Source organism: Spermophilus citellus (genome assembly GCF_964194105.1).
Source record: "Spermophilus citellus genome assembly, chromosome: 13".
Lineage (NCBI taxonomy): Eukaryota > Metazoa > Chordata > Mammalia > Rodentia > Sciuridae > Spermophilus > Spermophilus citellus.
Window position 1 is genome coordinate 45,163,864 of NC_138193.1, and position 22,987 is coordinate 45,186,850.

Below are 22,987 nucleotides of genomic sequence, written 5' to 3' on the forward strand. Positions count from 1 at the left end.
GCTTTTAATTCTCACAATAAAATCTTTTCCTGCCTCTTCCCTCAGGTACTGATCTTTAAATGGACAAGCTCTGCCTCTTTCTCTCCCAACTCTCCTTCCCCTTCCCCATCGCCTCAGTGCCATGATCTCAACTGGTTTCTTCTGCTATACACTTCTGACATGATGTTTTGCTTCACCTCTGGACCCAAAGAATAAAGTCAGCCATCTATGGACTAATACCTCTGAAACCATGAGCCACAAAATAAACATTTCTTCTTCTAATTGTTCTTCTTAGGTCAGTCGGTCACAGCAAAGAAAGAGCTGACTAAAACACAATTCTACTCTAAAAATATTTTTAAACGCTTATTTTGAATTTAATCAAATCTGTAGAAATTTGTATGTTTTAATGTAATTTTAATTAACTGTAGAATATACTTTACATATAATATACTTTACATATTTTTTTCTCAGATATAAAATGAAGAAAAATATTATTACCCGTTTCATAAAGTCAATGTCAGGATTTTAAAAGTTCACAGATAAAGGCATCTAGAGAAACATATTTTCACATAATAAATACTATATGTCTTCACTGTTATTAATAAAGTGATTAGCTGGTCACTGTTTTGTTCAGTACTAATTTCAACTCGGTGGAGAACTAGCACTGACATGCCTCACAATGATTGTCATGGAACCAACAATAACTTGTTGGTTATTGAGGAGGATAGTGCTCTTTGTGCATACCTGGACAGAAAATGCCCTATTTCTGGGTATACATGAACCTTTATATAGGGACAAAGCTTGCAATTGGTCTATGATCTGTATTTGTAAGCCTTCCCCTTGGAAGTGTATTAGTTTTTTGAGTTAACTCCTTAAAGACTTTCCACCTGGATTAAACTCATTCGTGTTCAAGCAGAGGTGCTAAGCTTCAATCTAGATTTTTCTTTTTACGTGGATTCATGCATTCTACAATACTGGAGAATAACCAGTATTTTATTGAAGAGTAAGGTGACTATAGATAACAATGATACACTATATACTTCAAAAAAAGTTAAGAGAAACGATATTAAATGTTTTTATCACCAAAAATGGACAAATGTTCAGGGCGATAGATATGTTTACCCTGATCTGAACATCACCCTAAGTATACATATACTGAAACATCACATGGTTCTCCATAAACACGTTTAATTTTGATATGTCAAGAAAATAAGAGCAACCAAGTTAGACTGATGCATTTTAGAATTGTTCTGTATAATTAGAGATAGCACATGATCAAAAGTAGCCCTGGACAGGAAAACTGAGTTGCTTTTATAAGGAAACAAAGGCATGGAAACCTGCATGGTATGGGTGAGGGGCACATAGCAAAGCTTCTAGCTCCCCAACATCCCCCCTAACACACTCACCACAAAGCTCATATTACACAATTGAAACTGCCATGATTTTTAGTCTGCATCTTATAGTGCATTGAAATGCCTATTCAAGAAATAGAAACTCTCAGCTAAAAGTTCCTTGGAACTTACACTGCAGCCAGTTAGCCACAGTCTTGTTGGACAAGGGTAAGCATGTAACACCTAAAGTATTGGAGAAGACATTGAGGCAACGGCAGAGCTAGATGGGTAAGTTTGAGGGTAAAGCTCAAGAGAAACTCAGCTTTTTAGTTGTTAGAACAGGGACCAAATGGAAACAAAACTCTTTGCTAATGGAGAACTAGCACTGACATGCCTCACAATGATTGCCATGGAACCAAAATGTGAGCACACCTCAGTGCTCTTGACCCAAAACCATAACTACTTTCTTGTTAGGAAAAGAAAAAGTGAACCTGTTTAACTTAAGAGAATCTTCTTTTGCTTCTTCATGACCTACAAGACAGGAAGTAAATATATATATGTATAAAATGTTATTAGATTATTTGGAAAAAAATATGTTGTAAACAGCTAGAATGTGCTCAAATATTACTTTGGAAACAATGTTTTAGTGAATAATTAATATATATTGTGTATTGACTTAGACAATTAGCTGAAAACCTACTATGTGCTCCCTAAGCAAAGAACTTCTGCATCATTTGTATTACAGGATACTTGCAGCAATGCTATGAGTTATTTTACTCATTCTTTTGTTTTATATGTTATAAGAAAATTAAATACAAAGACAGTTAAAGTGCCTAAGATCAGACAAACATGTACTATGGGCATGAGACAGATCTAGGTTTTAAAATTTGTGTTTTGTAGGCATGCATACTAAAGTTTCACATTCCTTTGTCTAATTTTTTATCTCCTTTCTCCAAAATTAAGAAGTGACAAGCCAGCAGGTTCTCTTCTTTCATCTTTATTCACAGCTTATCCCCCCGCCCCCCGCAAGTCTTCAAAAACATCATTTACCAAAATGGGTAAAAGAATAATAACAGCTGAAATCATTGCTCTCCTCAAATCATACTAATTTTAAGAATCATCTCAGGCTTAAAAAAAAAAAACCCACACAATTTAGGAATGAAATATTCCCTATTGTTTTTGATAATATGTGACTTTTCCATCTGGCTCTCATTTGTTCTTCTCAGTCCTCCTAATATTTCTTTCCCAGGCTGGATTATACCATTGCTTAGCAACGTTCTTTCTTCCTTCTAAATACTCACAACTGACATCAGTTGTTCCTGGCTTCCTCCTACCTTAATTACCGTTTTGTTAAACTGAATCTCTTTATGTTAAAAACTAGTTTCTCATTAAAGCATTGGTTTCTCAAAGTTAGCTGCATATTGAAATAATCTGAAGAGTTTATAAAACCTCAAAGTCTAGATCTGGAGACAGCAAATTAACTCAGAACCTGTGGAGGTCACCCCCTGACAGAGGTAGTTTTCTAAACTCTTCAGTTTATCCAGTGTCCGCAGAGTGGAGGATCATCCTCTTAAGCTTTCATCCTAGTTCCCTAATGAATTTCTTTAATTCATTCCCCTGTTAAAGCATTCATTAGCAGATTATGGCAGATCAGGGAGCCATCTCTTCATTTTGTGATTACAGGCAAAAGTAGTTGTTAATGTGGTTAGGGTAAGTTCCATCCAACTGAGAAACAGGATTGCCAGTTTGCCTCTTTAGTCCTTGCAATTCACCATCGGATACTTTTTTCCTTGCTTAAATGTTTTATTGACTCATTCATTGAAGTCACTGAAAAATTTACAGCAGGAGCCATCAAGAAGGGCAATAAGTGCAAATGGAAGAAAAGAATCCCAGGACCAGCCCTGAGAAAAATAGGGGAGCTCAGAGAAGTGGTAACAAGGACAATGTTGGTGAGAATCACCTGCTCCCACGGCATTCTCAGTGTTGGCAAGGATGGATGCAAAGACTTGGCTCGGCTGCTTGGCTGAAATCAAAATACAAGGGAAGGACAAATGCTCAGCAGTCCGTATCCAGGCTTAGTGGCAAACTCTAATCATGGACACTTATAAAAATCCTTATGCCCATTAAATTCCAGGCTAATTCAGCCAGAATTAGGATTGAGGTCCAGGCGTCCATGTTTTTATAGCTCCTTGATTCCAATGTGTATCCATTATGAGCATCACTCTATCAACAAAAATAGAACCTCACCGAGAACAATTCTAACTTTTCTATATTCTGGCAACGAATGGTGTTTGGCCAGGGCAGGAGGGTCAAACAGAAAAGTTCCAACTCTTCTCCTGACCATCACCCCAAGAGCTCACCTTTCCACTGAGCCTGGTTGAATATAGATTTTAGAATTGATTTCTGATCATCTGTTTCCTTCTCCTTATTATAAGTCTCATCCTTTTGCTGCATTGGTTTTTAAAAGGACTCTGGGTACCTTCCTGATCAAGCAAACAGAAATTTCATTTTCAAAATTGTCACCTCTCGTCTGCACTCCTGCCACATTTCTGACCCTTCACTCACCCCTAAATAACTTCTGCTGGCTACTATTATACTAACACAGTTATTGGTATATGGATCGTGTATTTCTATCTACAGTAAAAGCTTTGAGTTAGAAAAAAAAGAAGAAAAAAAAGGCAGAGCAAATCACATGAAAAATTATTTATAGGTGATATATTCCAAATTTGATTACATGGAACTGATTACAGGCATCATTTTTCTCTAACCCAGTAGTCTGATTTTCTTTTTAATATTCAATACATGGAATGCAAATGTGAAATCAATAAAACATGTCTCATTGATCCCCAATGGTTTCATTGAAGTTGACCTGATATTCTCCTTTAGCCAAGAAAAAATTGATAATTTTGTATTTACCTCACTCCCAAAACCATGTTTTTTCCTCTACAAAGAGTGATCTCATATATACAACATCTCTTAGTAATAATTGAGAAATTTGGAACAGATAAAAGCCTGTGTTCCTTTTCTTTCAGAAACATCTAGTGGGGGAGACTGAACACACATAAAAATATGTTTTACGTTTATCTATTTTTATGCTAAACCACTCAATGAACAACCCAAATGTAGATTCCTTGGCCTTATCTTGAGAATTTATGGTTTAGTAGCTTCTTTGTGTTTTTCTGGAATATGTCTTCATGGTTATACTCTAAAAAAACCAAACTCTAAACCTTGCCAATGTCTCGGCTTGGCACTGAATCACGAGCCACTCACAGCTTTGTAGATTCAAACAGCAATTCTTTATTCCCGAACTCACACCGGCCTCCACACACGTTCAGGGGAAATCCAAAATCTGCCCGCCCAATTCACCTACTCCACGAGGCTTTTTTCCAAATACTTTCTGAATCTCACGGGAACTCAACGGGAACTCAGGCAGCAGGAACGCCCTATTCCCAGCAGTAATAACCTTCAACCCCGAACTTCCCTAAAACCCATATTGTCTTAAACTGGGAACGCCTTAAACTTGTCTTAAACCGGGAACGCCCTAAACCCAAGGAGCGGGATACTTCCTCAAACCTGCAGGATACACCCTAATCCTGGATCCACCCTCGTCCTTGAGCAGGGTCACCTTTCTCAAACACACATGCAATCTCAACAGCGAATTTCCAAGGCAAGTCCATTTAACATGGGGTACGCTGGCAAGGAAATTTCGATGCGTCATTCCTACTTGGCAATGGCCCTCAGCAAAACCTCAAGATCCTCACATATAAAATAGCAATAATATCAACAATCTGTTAAGATGATTGAATGGTTTAATTTGTACAAAGCACTTAGTGTCAGTTATATAATAAGTTATATAATAAGCCAAACTACATATGTTATATGTCAAATCATGTGGTATTGAGTTACATTATTTTATAGTACAAATGAATGCAAAACATTTTAAGTAAATAAAAAAGAAGCTTGAAATACCACAAGGGATGCAGAGATGTGTTCAAATTCACATGGAGTTAATTCAATAACATTTCATTGTGTTGGTGAGTTGTGATGAGCCTTGAATCAGCAGAAAAATAATAGCAATTACTTCTGTTAAGAACATGGCATTTAGTAATGAGTGAGAGAGAACTAACCTGGCTGTATCACCTTGATATTCTAATAATAAGTCCCAGCTTTATGGAAATGTATTTTAATTTATCATTTTGAGCAATTCTTTGTAAAAACCATCTTGGATTATTAAGAGTTTCTCACTCATGCATATTTTAGTCAATGAATTAAAAGGCAAAGCAGTGTCAGTCCAAAGCTTCCCTTGATGGATGCTATGTGAATGCTGGCAGACTCCCCCCGGCCCCCAGGGCTTGGATCCAGCCCTGATTTTTGTGCACGTCAAAGAGGCCAGCTCACAAGGCCTTGAAGGAGCTCACAAGGCCTTGAAGGATTTGTGGTGTCTGTTTTCATATTATTTCAGCCTGTAATGGTCATGTGGGGACGCCCTGACCTGCTTGGGTCTGATAAGGTTCCTGGTTGAAGGCTCATTATGAGTCGACATGAACCACCTGTTTTCCCCTCCTCCTTGCTCCCGCCTACTAGTGGCTTTCTATTCTATCTGAAAGAAATATATAAGTATGAACTGAGATAATAAAGTCAGATTCCCCCTGGATGAAGGACCTCGGACTCCTGTGTCTTTTTAATCCCGACGTCTCCCGCCGGACTCGGCCCATTCGCCGAACGCGTGCGGCATGTGAACATAATGCAATGGAAAGTGAAGAAGCAACTTGGTTTTTATGGGAACCATGGGAGATGGTGCTAACCCCAGGGACTTTACTATTTTCAAGATAGATGACACACTCAATTGGCTGAGTACTCTGAGTTAAGAAGGTGTGCAAACATTTGTACAGTCTGACTTTGGGGATCCTTACAACTTTGAGATTACCATTTTAGACAAGTGGACAGGACCTTTTCTAGCAGACGAAAGCAAACAGAAAATGGTCTGAAAGATAAAATGGCATATCAAAAAAAAAAAAAAAAGGCACACAGGAGACCCATGGAATCCCAGTTTTATCCCTTGTCAGAAGATTCAGGTTGCAAAAAGAGCCAAGCTCCCCAAATATTTATGTTCGTACTGTTTTTTTTTCCCCCAAATAGAAGACTGACTCATTTGATTTCAGGCAGGATATAAGGATATCCAGTTACCCTAAAACAAAGGAATTTGACATGACCAGTCGTAGTTAGGTTCTTATATGTGCACTTCCTTTTGAGGTTCCAAATATCAAAATTTATATTAATCTAAATTCATTGACTCATATCACAAACAATTATTGAGTACTTGGTATGTTATAGATAAGGGTATATGTATCATAGGAAAATATAGATAAATAAGACCTTCTTTGGGGGAAAATTTTATTTAATACAGAAGAGACTGTCATGTGCACAAATGTAATAGAAAATTAGGCAACAATTGATTCAAAAAAGGCAGGCGTCTGCATAAAGGCTAGTCATTAAAGCCTAGACTTCCATGTAGGCAGGGACAATACTATTGCAGAAAAATCAAGAGAAAGATTTCCACTTTTGTATGCCTGTTATGATGAAATTTTTCAGTGTATAGAATGGAGGTAATAAAAGAGAGTTTTGAAATTCTCAATGGTGATTTTTATACATATGCTGTCACTTGTAGGAAATCACCCAATAAAAGGAAGGAAGAGCCCTTTTTTATCTGGAGTGATCATGGAAGATCTTTAGTAAGAAATAACTTAAAAATAATTCCTTAAATTATTTTAACCAAACAAAGCTTAAGAAAAAAAAATATAGTTTCAGGAAGAAAAAGTGACCCTATAAAAGCCTTGGGCAAAATGTTCACAAATTATTAATTTTGAAAGGGCACCCATGTTAAAGGCCTTGTATAGACCTACCTCCTCCACAGAGACACAATAGGTTGGTGAATGGGACACAAAGGGGGCACCTAAGGCTACCTTTGCAATGATAGCATCTCTGAGGGAGCCTGGGATGCAAAAAATAATGTGGTTTGTTCATAGCAGGCTTCATGGGTATATAACCAATAGAGTTGAACAGGGACCTCATTTAGAATATTAATACTCTGCAGTTGTCTGAAACTATCAATGGTTTTATCAACAAATTTGTCTTTTGTAGGTAAAATTCAATGGGACAATAGAATATTGATTTGTAAGCTTGACTTAGGGATAAGATCATCTCTTACCACCGACCTGCCTCCTCAGCACAGATTCTCAACCACTGACACTCCCTGGAGTCTGTGTTTCCCTAGCCTCACCCTTTCCTCCTCTGCTCCAGGATTGCTCTAACTCTTCTCCTGAAATAGGGACTGGGTTCTGCTTTTATGGGAAGGCAGAATTCCACTTTATTCATTCACTCCTAGCAAGGACCTGGGAAAATCATAAGGAGACTCCAGGTTGGGAATGCACATTCCACAGTGCCTCATGATGACACTCTTTTCACATCAGTTGGGCAGTCCCACAGCTGTTGAATAAAGGACTTAATGGAGATATGAATCCAGCTCACCCCAGATCCAGGTACTACGCTTGGCTGTGGATGCAATCCTTTGAGGGTCACTTATCTACCAGCTGTAGGGGTGACAGGCTGAGAGGAAGGAATATTGACCTCTTCATCCATAGCCAGCAAGGCACATTGACTCAGCAACTGCAGGGCAGGGCACCAGCAGCTGTTAAATCATGTGCACAGCAGATGCCTGAACCAGAGCTCTCCATGCATGTGAGGTTCTATATAAGCCCTAAAAGTATCTCAATGCCTCAAAGAGGAAAACATGAAATGGCAAATTAAAATTAAGAAACAAACACATGGTATGTCAAGACAGAGTGGGCGAAGAAAGAAACATGTTTTTATATTTTTGCAATTTTTAACATAAAAAATGTATAATGAAAAACCTTACAACAAAAAAAGTTGTAATATAAAAATGTATAATGAACACCTTACAACAACAACAAAAAATCACTATCTCCATTTTCTTGCTGTTAAAACAAGGAGTCCTCAATTTTTATTTTGCACTTGACCACCCAAATGGTGTGGCTGACCCTGGGTCGGTGATTGCTTTTCTACAATCTGAGTATAAAAAGGGCCATATAGCAAGAAGTGAATGTTCACTAATATTCATCCCACCTCTTTTCTGGATATATCAATTGATTGTATCTCACCCATTACATGTAGTACATGTATGTGATACACTGTCACCAACATAATATGCCTGGAAGTGAGGTGGATTATTTACAGGACAAGGCAATGAGAAACAGATGTGCCTTCTTCCTTTCCATAGTCCATCATCTGGTAACACAGCAGATTGTGCCCTTGGAGTGATAGACCACTGGAACCCTTATTGAATTCATGGGGCAAAACCTCACCCCAACTCCTTTCAATCTTCAAGAATACATTAGACTCCAAATTCAATAAAAAATAAGCAATTGTTGTTAAATTTGGTTGTTATGTGTCAATTAGTTACTTTTTTGACTTAATACAGGTCATGAAAATAGTTATCAAACTGTGACTTACCTGGGTCTCTCTCTACTTAAAACATAAGAACTCAGTGACATATATCAGATTACTTTTAAGTTCCTTAGGGTATGAGATGCAAATATTTTTAAAAATTATACTATTAAAAAATCATGTGAACTTTAAAAACCTCTCTTCTTTTCCTGTTTTGACATACCTTTAAAAAAGGTTAAATCATCCAGTGAACTTTGGGAACCAGGTATCAGAGCAAATCCAGAAAGGAATGATGGGAACAGATAGTTATAAAAAGGAGGGAGTAGAAAAACTGCCATTCCCACACATGTACCAGACACTTCAAACAAACCTACCAGACTTCCATAAGAAAGTGACTCATTTCAGTTCTTTTCCTAGAATCTAAGAAAAAAGATTTGAATTCATGGACTTGAAGTAAAGAGAAGGAAACCCTTCAGATCAGCAGGTTCTCTTAAAGGCCTTGAGCCTTCAAAATCTGTGAGCCCTATTTGAGTATTTAGCTCCTTAGGCTATTCAACTTGTGAACACACATTATGCTAAAAGGTTGAGCTCTAGATGTGCGAAGCCTTAAAACAGAAATGACCACATTCACAGATGAAGACTTATTCATTACTGTATTTCTAAGATACATAATTTAGATAAAAAATTACATTTGAATTCCTGCCTCTACCATACCACTGGGGAGATGAAAGCATATATAAGTATAGATGAAAGATACACAAATATATATTTAGGTTTCCTCATGCCCTTTGGAAGAAAAAAAAATTCCCGAGTTATTCATCTCTTTCATCTAAAATGTGAAACCTATGTACAAGTTTCACTTTATACTTTTTAATGTCTTCATTACAAGCAGCTTTCACTTTGCAAATGGGGGCTGTAAAAAGGCCCATGCAACCTGAAATCACACAAGGGTATCACAATAACCAATGAGAAACATTCTGGTTATCTATGACCTTTATTTTTTTGTCAAAATATTAAAATAGGTATAAACGTATAAGGAAATTAAAAAAATAATAAAATTATTTTTGTACATTGTAATTGAACGCATTAGAAATTTGATAAATTTTGAGCTTTCTGAACATCACCTGGCTTCCTGCCTAGGTGAAGTTCTGTGCCTAGGTGAAGTGCCATCCTCGTCATTCTCGATCACTTTCTAATATTTAACTTCTTATAATTTCAATGTCATAAAATGTTTTAGAGTCTTTTATCTTTTCTTTTACCTTTTTATCTTTTTTCTCTGTGACATCTTTTACATTATAAACATTTTCCACAGTTACATTAATAAGCTGGCCTTTACGAAGTTCTTTGGGCTGCATATCCATTCTCTGGAACATAAGGTGTCAACAGTCTCACAAACAGCTATTCCTTTTACAATTCCAATTTATATTTTATTCAAATTTCACTTTCATCACTTTCACTTTTCCTTTCTCACTGGACTTTCACCTTTACCTATTCCTTCTTTCCATTGTTAAATGTCAATGAGCTTAACCTCAGTAGACAAGGAGGCAACACAATCACATACTTGGCAGTCAGTCGGGATAATAAATAACAGATGCACAATGACCAAACACCAACAGACTCTGAAAGGAGTGATGCAATTGATCATTTATCATGATGTGAATCAGTCAACTCCCTAGTGATTGTGGACTGAAGCGCTACAGCAGTAAAGTTTGTACTTTTCTCGATCACTCATAGTTAATATATCATGGTAACTGAAATTTTAGCCTTGTTCTTGGGAGCTGGTTGTATTTAACTAAATCATCACCAAAATGTATGTATGTTAGGGAACTTGCAAATAAATAAATAAAAGAGGGACCATCTGCACTGTAAATATATTCTCAAGTATATAAAATGATTTAGTTTTAGATATTATTAAGTGGTTTTAAACTATTGTTACCATTTTTTTTCTAAAATAACTAAATCTTTAACCTATGCTTTAAAAGTGGCTATTGTTATTTGTTAATGTCCAAATCTATTATTTATTTATTTATTTTTTTTTGGTAGCAGGGACTGAATTCAGGGGCACTTAACCACTGGGTCACATCCCCAGTCCTCTTTTGTATTTTATTTAGAGACAAGGTTCCAGTGAATTGCTTAGCACCTTGCTAAATTGCTGAGGCTGGCTTTGAACTCTCAATCTTCCTGCTTCAGCATCCTGAGCCGCTATGAGTAAAGGTGTACACCACGATGCTTGGCTAATGTCCAAATCGTATACATTAATAGGTAACAATTTTCATAAAATGTCATGTTGTTTGACATAAATTCAATAAAAATAGACAAATTTGAAATGTATTAAAATTCAACTAATTGTTGAATTACACCATAGATATCAAAAATATTGACCCACTGTTTTCATATGAAAAAAACAAATCCTTATGAATTATAGCAATAGAATGCTTCACTACATTTCCCAGTAGTCTTATACAGGTTGCAGTATTTATAGTTCAGTACAATAACCAGCTTGTCTCCAATTCACCTAGAATACTAATGGTAATATTAATTGGATGATATAATGGATATTTTTGTTATTTATTATATAAATTCTCCTTGAAATTTGTAATATTTTGTATTTTCATGTATAATAGAATTGCATAATATTAAGGTAATGCAGGAAGAGGTACTTTCATTCCCACTGTTCTCTGCAGTGGGGAGAGGGGAATGTGGGCGGCCATCCTCACAAGTGAATTTGAGTTACCTTCTTGGCTGGGCGAGAGGCGCTTAGACACATCTTTGTGTCCAGAGCTTTCCCTATCATTCTAAGGTCTGAGGGCTTGTCCATGTGGAGGCGTATCTGGCCACTACCCCTGAAGACCCAATTGTCATACCTGACCTTGGGACATTGCCATCCTTAATCTTCATTGGATGGGATTTTCCCCAGAATTTTTTGTTCCCCAATAAAAGTCCACTCCCTGGCGTGTTCTCTCTTTTTTGCTGCCTCTTCAGTAAACCTCACTACCCTAATAGGTAGCTTGAGGTTGGAGGTAGAAGAAGCTGTCCTAGAGCTGGTTTAAAGGTAATTAGAGCCTGTATCTTTAATTCAAACTCCCTTCGGATTTCTCACTTAGCTGAACCTTCATTTATGAAGTCTGTGCTGGCCACAGGCTAAAGGGGAGGGAGGGGCAGAGAAGAAAAGCAATTACATTTCATTAACTGTATTTGTTACTTTAGTGAAATAGCTGAATTCTATTTCACTTAATTTTCATAACCACCTGTTATAATTTAGATGTGAGGTGTCCCTCCAAAGCTTGGGCTTGAGACAATGCAAGAAGGTTTAGAGGTAAGATAATTGGATTAGGAGCCTGAAACCAATAAGTGCATTAATCCTTTGATAGGGGTTAACTGAGTAATAACTGTAGATCCCTAGGGTGTGGCTGGAGGGGGTGAGTCACTGAGAGAATGCCTTTGGGGTTTACATTTGGTGAGCTGAGCTGTGTCTCTCTTTGCTTCCTGGAATCATGTTCCCATCTGCTTTCCTCCATCACACTCTTCTGCCCTGATGTTTTGCTTTATCCCAGGATCTGAGGAATGGAGTCGGCCATCTCTGGATTGAGACTTGAAACTGTGAGTCCCTAAATAAACTTTTCTTCTTCTAAACTTGTTCCTGTCAGGTCTTTTGGTCACAGCAATGAAAAACCTCACTAATATACCACTCTAAGAAGAAAGCTTTGTTATTCCCATTTTAAGAATAAAGAATTAGAATCTCAAAGTCAAAAAGTAACCTTTCAAAAAAACACAAAGATAGAAAGTAATTGCATGGTGATTTATATCCAGTTTTGTCTAATCCAAATATTCTCTTTCATTTTTAACACCAGCAGATGCAACCTTTTTTTTATTAATTACAAGCAATTTATTTGATGTGTATTTGAAGGGATGAAAACATACCAAAAAACTAGTTAATTAGTGATAATCACAAATCCATCAATAACATGGCAAAATATTGTGTTATATATCATAAAAACACCTACCCTGATTACACAATTCAAATTATCTGCCCATTGGATGATTGTTAATGCTGTAACAAAACTGTTTATTGAAAGATTCTAGTTAATCCCAAACATCTGTGGTTGTACCCTACCATATATTCAAATTATTTTAAGCAAGTCTCTTGCAAGGGTATCACAATTACAGCTCGGCTTAATTCAAAAGTCTGTTTTGAAACTGTGATGAGCTATTGTCCATCAAACAAATTTATAAGCTTCAAAATGTCCATGGGACTCACTTAGTATACAGTATGTATATTGTTTTTTACATACAATAATGCAGTGTTATTCTCAACAGATAACTTGAAACACAATTTGATTTCATGTTCTCAGCACAGCAAAAGCAAACTCCATTTGCTTATACACAAAATGTGGGTGATTTGGAAAAATAATTCTCATAAGTACCTTAAAAAATAGCTATGCAGCACTAAGTAAGCAAGGCAGCCAGAAAGTCATGTATTTCTGACATTACAGAATGAAGACATGTTGCCTCTGGGTGGGTCTCCATTCTGCTATTTCCATTGTTCTCTATTCTGAATACTTTATAAATGAGTAATACTTCAGAAAGCTTGAGAACTAACTTTTCCTAAAGCCATCGGATGTTTTAAGAAAGAACCCTACAACAAGTCTAACATTAATGTGAAATACTGTAAATTAAAAATCTCTGGACTGAGAAATAACAGAAATGCCAGTTTCTAGAGACTGTGGAAATCAACACACATTTTACTCTGTTTGTACTCACAACTCCAACTTGCTGGAGTGTAAATGAAAAATAAATTTATGCTTTCATATCTAAAGCAAATAAACTAGAAGCTTGGATTACATACTGCTATAAAAAAAGATCAATGAGCTTATGTCCTTGGCAATAAATAGTAGGAGCAGACATATTCATATATTTTTTGCCATCTAAACTTATATTCTTTTACTTACAATATCTCATTCACTTTTTTTTTATATTTTTAGCAATCTTAAATTATCTCTTTGGATTCCAAAGAAAGTACTTGAGATATATAAGTTAACATTATATACATTTAATGCGTGACATGACATAAATGAGATATGGAGTCAGTGATTTATCCAAAGCAAACAGATTTTTTTAAAAGAAGTAACGAAATGGATCCTTGCATAAGATAAATTTAAGCCCCTAGACTTGTTTTCTTCAAATACAGTTTTAGAGTCAGTCAACATTTGCCTAGAATGTGTCAGGTACTTACCAAGGGCCTTCCTCAAGAACTGGCTTCCCCCAAGAATTTATCTTCCAGAGGGCAGGACGTTATTTTGAATAAAATAATCACAGATTCTTGTAGAATTATATTGAAAGAGAAGGATACGGTTACTTTTACTGCCATGTAAGGAGTATCTGATCTGTAGGTATACTGTATTAAGCAGAGACTACATAAATCAATGATTACAATAAACAGAGTGTTTGGTATAGTTGAGGATATTACAAATGACAAGATAAAGGATATTGGTGACACTCATGGTGTGACTTTGAGAATATGGGGCCAGAAATAGTGAAGAGATGAAAACCAGTGAAGTTGAGAAGACCAGAAAGCGAGATTCAGGTGTGCAAATGTTCCCTGGAAAGAACTTTCATCTTGAGACACTGGCCAGTTTCTAAAGGGAGACATGACATTTTGGAAACCAGTTTACTCACTCACTTGATCTTCTCTATTTCCCTGTTGGCCAAGAATGATTCTATAAATGGCAAACTTGATCAAGGCCATGTATTTAAAAGATAGTTCCTAACTCTTCCTCTGTTTGATCTTTACAATTAGCTCTAGATTTCAGTAACATTATATCTTAAATATCACTTATCTTCATCCATTTTTCTCTCCGTATTTGTTGTTCTTCAGGCTTTTTTTATATTTCCCAGTTGGACTATGTTTAAAGCCTTATAATACCAAAGTCAGTTTCAATCCATCTAACATTATTGTCAGAGTAATCTTCTAAAAATGAACTTTTTTTCAAATCCCATAGCTACTTTATGTCTCAATGCCCTCTGAAAACTCCAATAGCATCATCTTTCTGCACCTTTAACTTACTAGTGGAATTATCATTCCACTATATATTTTTTTTAAGTTGGATCTTCCTTCTCTCCTTTTTCATCTTTTATGTGAAAATTGCTGATTTTTCTACTTCCTGTTAAACTCAAATCACATGTAGTTTGTGCTGTTTCAAAGACACTACAATTTCATAGTCAAATACCAGTTTTTCCTTTAAAGTTTACGTCAACATATACTTTGCCCTTTGGTCTTCTTCCAGTGGCTACCCGGAGTGAGTCAAGTCTTCTAAAAATTGTCTTAGTGGTAGATGGATGATAAGACTGGACTTCAGAGTTTAAGATGCCTTCCTGTAACAATAAATAACTTTTCTACTTTCTTTTCTTTTCTTTTTTTTTCTTTTAGTAATTTTTCTGTTTCTTCTTCTCCTTTCTTTCTTTCTTCCTTTCATCTGGTTCTCCTATTTTTCTTCCTCTTTGCCTTTCTTTCTCTGCTTTTCCCTTTAGCAAGGAAAATGCTGTGGCAGACTGGTGAGATATGGAGAAAACTCAGACTGTTCTCTTCCTATTAATATTAATATGTGGAAAAATTCTCAAACTCTTTTAATTCAGTGTCCTGAAGAAATCTTTATCTTGCTCCAAAATCTCCACCAGTTTTAAGCTTTTATAGTCTCATGTCCTCTCCATCCTCTCAACTTTACACTTCCTTGTTGAATTATCTCTTCTTGTCTGTATTTAATATTTGGCAAGATTTTTAGCCAAATGGGGGAAAAAGATTTTTATAATGCCTTGAGTAGATTAGACTTTACTGATATTTCATTATTGGGATTTCAGGACTGGGTAGGATGGGTGAAGAACAGAACACTTGTAATATTAAAAAAAAAACATTTTTTCACTGAATAGAATATTTTACCAATGTTCAAATAATTTTCAGCCTCCATATTTCTGGAGAATTTCACTATCATTTCTCATCTAATCCAGTGTCTCTTTATTTTTCCTTTCTCTCATTTCTCCTGTGTATATATATTCTATTTCTTATAGTTCCCCTTCATTTTCTGCCTCCTCTCCAGATTGAGAAAATGAAGAGGAACAATTTTGTTGAACATTGGTAAAATATTCTATTCAGTGAAAAATGTGTAAAGCACCTATGGGTTCAATCTCCAGTACCAAGAAAAAAAATCCAGTTCCTCTGTTACAATGATAAGACTGAACGCCTAAGAGAAAATAAGTGATTTGTAAGAATAGCTGGCTTAATAAGAGGCTGGCCCAGAATTCAGATCTCTTAAAACCAATTTGGGTTACTATTAAGCTTATTGAATTCTCTCAGCCTGTAAAATGAGAATTATATCATCCATATTATCCCTTTTTACCTCATAAAGTTATTGTAATTAATAAAAGGTGTGAAATATTTTTATAAGCAATAGCGTACATACTAATCTGCAATACTATTGATAACAGGGACTTTTAGATTCTCTTTCTTCCTGCAGAACACAGATTATCATTATTCTGTTCTATATTCTTCAATTGGCTTTTGATTACTAAGCCCTTCCCAATTCTTTGTACACTGTAATTATACCTCTTTATTAGACAAACAAGAAGCAATCTATCTGCATACACTGATCCCATAACAGATTTCCCCTTGAAGTATATCATCTAGAAATAGATCCAGGGATTTCACCACAATGGAGCAATAGACATCTTGAGACTGTGTCTGAAGCAAACACAAATGACTTCCTGGCAAAAGGTAAGGCAGTGTTCAGAAACATAGACTAGAAGGAAGTAATGATTAAGGTTTATCCTTTGGAGAAAATGCAAAATAACAACTCTGAACTGAAATTCACTGGCCATAATTACATAGATTTGGACATTTAATGTTCACCCAAATAAAGTACATGGAATCATTCATCCAATGCAAGCAGAGTTAAAATTTAAATCAGGATAGTCTGCTTATCGTTGCAGATAAATGAAACCAAAAGCTAAGAGTCAGAAAGAAGCAGCTTATGGGAGCTTTTCTTTAGTTAATATATCAGAAAATATAAAGATTCTGCAGATTATTCCAAGAACTTCTTGAGGGAATACTGAGACTCTAGATGATGATCTGTAATTACTGGGATGGTACCACAAGCCCAACATGGTACTATGCCAGGAACTGAATGATAGGGAAAGATTTCCTCACTATATACAAAATTAGTTAATATGAACCAAGGAACTCTCTAACATGCTAAGACTGCTGAAACTAACTACTGTGCTTTTGGAAATGAAATTAATCATAGTTTCTGTTGTCAATGTTACTTCTCTATGTAAAAGCTGATGCATTTTCAACAACAACAACAACAACAAAACTCAAGTAAAAATGCTGATCAGGGTAGGGTCTTGGTAGAGCATAACAAAGATAATAAAATGGGACAGGAAAAGCCCGTAGGCTTACTTTTTTAACAACAATTGGAAAGAAAAGCAGACAAAATTAAAAGAGGACCAACAAAAACAGTGAAGGAAACCACACAGTTTAGCCCAAATTATGGGCTGAAAGCTGTGCCAGGCAGGACTAATTTGTAGCCTCCACAGCTGGTCAGCCTTCCTAGAAGAAAATCAATCAATATAGCTTCTCCCCATCTTCAGATAGATTTAACAAATAAAACTAGGAAAATGCTTCTGAAATGAGTTAGCTCAGTAATCCTTATAGAAAAATTTGTGAAGGGATTGTTACTAGTGGAACTTAACCCCCCACCCCCATGGAAGACAAGCAGAATGGGTCTGAATTGACCTGAGTACTAATCACTACTGGCAAGTGCTAACTCCAACCCAATGCTCCCCACAGTGTGTGCAGAAGTTCAGTCAAAGATGGGTCAACTGACATCCTTACCCCATCAAGGTGACAGGTAAAACTGGAGTGAAATATAGCAGACAGGGTGGAAATTTCTGTGCTGCCCATAGAGCGCTTGTACTCACAGTTAACACAATTCTAGATTGCCCCCAAGTTCTTAGATAGTACCATTCTTTAGAATTCTCAATGGAAGGCAGTGGGCATCCATGATTTATAGCCACTTATAGTAAGACCTCAGATGCTGACAGATCAACTGACACTTTGGCCCAGTCATGGGGATGGTACTCCAGTTATCTACACCAGCCTGGATACAGGCTTCTGCACCACAGATCACACACAGAGAATCTGCATTTACAGGTTCCATACTTGCAGACAGCCAATAAGCTCTATAATACTTTAAAGAAGCCCCTGTAGAGGGGAGGGGGAGGATGGTATCCCACAGTAGTCAGCATGAGATCCCTGAGCTCCACACCCTATGCCCCTGAACTCAACAGAAACAGCCAGCAAACACAGCATACATGGTACCCTCCAAGCATTCAGCCTATGGTCCCTGGGTGACAAATAAAAACTGGCTGGTGAGAAAACCAGGGCAAGAAGGGAAGTAGCTCCAGTCCTCTAGGAGTTCCAAAATTTCCAGTTAACCCAATTCTCATTCAGATGCAAAAACCCATAGAAGATAATTCCTGAGGATAACTCAAAGCAGACCCCAGAGAAACTCATGAACACACAATGGCAGTTTAACACACAATGGCAGTTTACCCCACAAAGGAGTTTACAGAGGAGCACCCAACAGAAACCAACACCAACAGGTGTGCCCAATAAAAACCCACTGACTTGCAACCTGTGCATTTTAGAGGGGGCAGCAGCCCTATGTCCCATCATGAGCTATCCAGTGCCACATAAAACAGACTATAATACCTCCATCTTAGACCACCACACTACACAAACTCCAAAGTATACACATGGGAACTCACAGTGGATTTTGATAGCCCTGGATATGCAGAGCTTTCCTTCAGAAGGGCAAACAGGACTATACCCCCTAAAAGGGAATAACTTGTCTTCTAAGTCACATCTCTGACCCAACAGAAAGGTAGTAAGTAACCACGCATACCAAAAAAGCAAAGGGGTCTCCCTGAATTGAATCAGAGGTGATCACTGTCTCTTTATGCAAGAAAACAAAAAAGTAAAACCAAAGAGTAGTGGGCATTTACTAAAAGTTGCAAACCTTGATGAAACGTAAATTAGGAAGATTGAATGACAAATCTATTTTATAATGGATTATCGCAAGTAGTTCTAATGTCAATTTAGATATTATAGATGACACTTTTGTATTAAATCGGTAGATATTCCATTACCATTTGATACTGTACCCCAAGCCTGAAGGATTAGAAATGTGTCAAAATTACAGGAACTAAAAATCATCTTTCTATGATAACACTGAATGCAAATGGTCTAATCTTTTCAATAAAAAGACAGATTGGAATAAGGGATTTAAATAGTGAACCCAACTATGTGTTCTTTACAAGAGTCTCACCTTATAGGGAATGAAATCCTCAGGCTGAAGGTGAAAGGATGGAAAATGATATACCATGCAAATGATGACCAAAAGCAAGCAGGAGTAGCTATGCTTCTATCAGACAAAGTAGGCTTCAAGTCAAAATTATTTAGAAAAGAAAGAAGATCATACTGGTTAAGAGAATCATACTGGATTTAGGAATCACCTAATAAGAATATATAATGATTGTAAATATTTATGCCCCAGATATTCATGCACATATGTATATAAAATAAACCCTACTCAATATAAAATCAAATAGATCACAATACAATCATACTGGGTGATTTCCATTTTTCTCACCAATAGATAGGTCATACAGACATAAACTAAGAATCTTCAGAACTATAAAAACTATTAATCAAATAGACCTAACAAATATATATATATATATATGTTATGTTTTAGGTTACAAAGAAAATCTACAAATAGAAAGAAATGAAATGATTCCTTGTAACCTATCAGATAATAAAGAAATAAAATTTGAATTCAATAATATAAAAATAAAAACCACTTCAACACGTAGAAATTAAATATTATATCTTTGAATGAGGAATATATCATAGAAGAAATCAGAGAAGAAATAAAAAAAAAAATTATAAACAAGTGAGGACAGAGATACAACACATCAAAATCTTTGGGCTAGGGTGAAGGCAGTTCTAAGAAAAAAGTTTATAGTATTGATTATGTACATTAAAATAATAGAAATACCCCAAATACATAATCTAATGTTGTACCTCAAGGCCTAAGAAAAGAAGAAGAAAATACTTCTAAAATCAGTGGGAATAAAAATGATAATGAACATCACAGCCAAATTAATGAAATGGAAAATAAAAACAATAAAAAAGATCAATTAAACAAATATTTGGTTTTTTGAAAGGATAAATAATATTAATAAAGCCTTAGCCAAACAGTGTGAAAGAGAGGGTTATGGGGGAGACCCAAGGATGAAAAATAAGATATCACCACAGACACTTCTGAAACACAAAGGATTATTAAACTATTTTGAAAATTTACACTTCAATGATTCAATGAACTGGAAAGTCTAGAAGATACTGACAAGTTTCTAGACACATATGACCTGCCCAAATTAAACCATGAGAGTACAGAACACTTAAACAGACCAATAGTAAGCAAGGAGACACAAGCCAACATTATACTGAGTAGAGAAAAACTAAAAGCATTTCCTGTAAAATTGAGAAGACAACAAGGATGTCAACTCTCACCATTCCTATTCAACAAAGTTTTTGAAATTCTAGCAAGAGCAATCAAGCAAGAGAAGAACATTAAAGAAATACAAATAGAAAAAAGTAGTCAAATTATTTCTGCTGATGACATGATCATATATCTAGAAGACCCCAAAAAAACTGCAAGAGGAGACTTCTAGAGCTGATAAACAAATTTAGCAAAGTAGCAGGATAACAGATCAAAATACATAAATCAATATTTTCCTATACTGCAACAGTGATTCTGCTAAGAAATCAGGAAAACTATTCCCTTCACAATAAACTCAAAAAAATAAAATTGTTGAAAATTTATCCAACAAAGGAGGTGACAATGAAAATTATGGAATTGAAGAAGAACTCATAAGATGGAAAGATATCCTATATTCTTGGATGGGCAGAAATAATACTATCAAAATGGCTATCCTATCAAAAATAATATATGGATTTAATGCAATCCTCATCAAAATACCAATGAACTAGAATAAACAGTCCAAAATTCTTTTGAAATAATAAAAGTCCCAGAATAGCCAAAGCATTCCTGAGCAAAAAGAGTGATACTTGAAGGTATCACAATTCTTCATCTCAAAATACACTATAGAGCTATAGCAACAAAAATAGCATGATATTGCCATCAAAATAGACCTGAAAACCAATAGAATAGAATATGAGACACAGAGACAAGCCCACAGAGTTACATCCATTTAATACTCAACAAAAGTGCTAAAAACATACATGAGAGAAAATATAGCATTTTTAATAAATGGTTTTGGGAAAATTGGATATCTATATGTAGAAGAATGAAACTAGATCCCTTTCTTTTACCCCACACAAAATTCAATTCAAAGAGAATCAAAGACCTCAAAATTAGATCAGAAACTTGGCAACTGCTAGAAGAAATTATACACCCAACATTGCAATATATTGGCACAGATACCAACTATCTTAACAAGACCTCTAAAGCTCAAGAAATAAAATCAGTTTCAATATGAGGTTCAGCAACAAATTATAAAGCTTCTGTACAGCAAAGAAAAGAATTGAAAGCATCAGGAGAAATCCTACAGAATGAGAGAAAAAATTCTTTGTAAGCTACTCCTCCAACAGGAGATTAATATCTAGAATATGCAAATAATTCAAAGATTTAACACCAAAAAATAAAATGAAGTAAATAAATAAAAACAAAACCCAAACCACAAATGCACAAAAGAAGTAATCAGATATTTCTCAAAAAAATACAAATGGCCAAAAAATATGTGAAAAAAAAAGTTCAACATTTCTAGCCATCAGGCAAATGTAAATCAAAACTACATTGAAATTTCATCTCACTTTTGTCAGAATATCAATTATCAAGAAAATAAATAGGGGCTGGACTTTTGGCTCAGTGGTAGAGTGCTTGCCTGGCAAGTGTGAGGCCCTGGGTTCGATCCTCAGCACTGCATATAAATAAATAAAAGATCCATCAACAACTAAAAAATATTAGAAAAATAAATAATAATAATAATAATAATAATAATAATAAATGCTGGCAAGGATGTGGGAATGGGTAGATACACTCATATTACATTGCTGGTAGGACTGCAAATTATTACAATCTCTTTTAAAAGCAGTATGGAGGTTCCTAAAAAGACTTGTAATGGAAATATCATAGAACCTGGCTATTCCATGCCTTGGTATTTATCCAAAAGAACCCAAATCAGCATACTATAGTGATACAGGTACATCAAGGTTTATAGCAGCACAACTCATAGTAACTAAGCTATGGAACCAGCCCAGGTGCCCATGGAAAGATGAATGGATAAAGAAAATTTGGTATATAAACACAATGTAGTTTTACTCAGTCATAAAATAGAATTAAATTATGGCATTTTCTGATAAATGGATGAAACTAAAGATCATCCTGCTCCTAGAATGGTGAAGTATACAGCCAACATGGCTTATGCTAAGCAGCTAAGCAGCATAATGTATCACCCAAACCTGTAGCTCTCCTGATTAATCCTTACAATTAGATACAATATATATATATATATATATATATATATATATATATATATATATATTTGGTAACATTCATTTTATTTTTATATTAAAAATAATTTTGTAAAAATATAAATAGTATAAACTACTATTAAAACTTAATCATATTTTATAAAATTTGCCTCAAATGCAGGTCTGTCTTAATAAAGTTGAAAAGACTGATAAGGCCCTAATATCTCAATCTGTAAAGCAACAATCCAGTAAAAAGGGCAGAATCAGGGGAGGCAGATTTCTAGAGATACTACCGTTCTATTTAATGTCCATATAGATACAATATTTTTTGTGTAACAATTTATTAAGTTCTATATGTCTTAATAGACTGAACTTCACTGAAACACACAACAAACTAGTCTGCCCCTGTATTCTTATCCCAGAGCATAATATTCCAAGTCAAATTAGTACAAACACAAAAGTTTAGGATAAGTAAATTATTAAGTGGTTTATTGGTTGGCTGATGGTTTATGTAATACACTTTGGAATAAAGTGGCCGAGAGATCATTACTATCATTACTAGTTTTTTAATTTTATGGAAAAATAATGAAGTTCTTTTTTTATA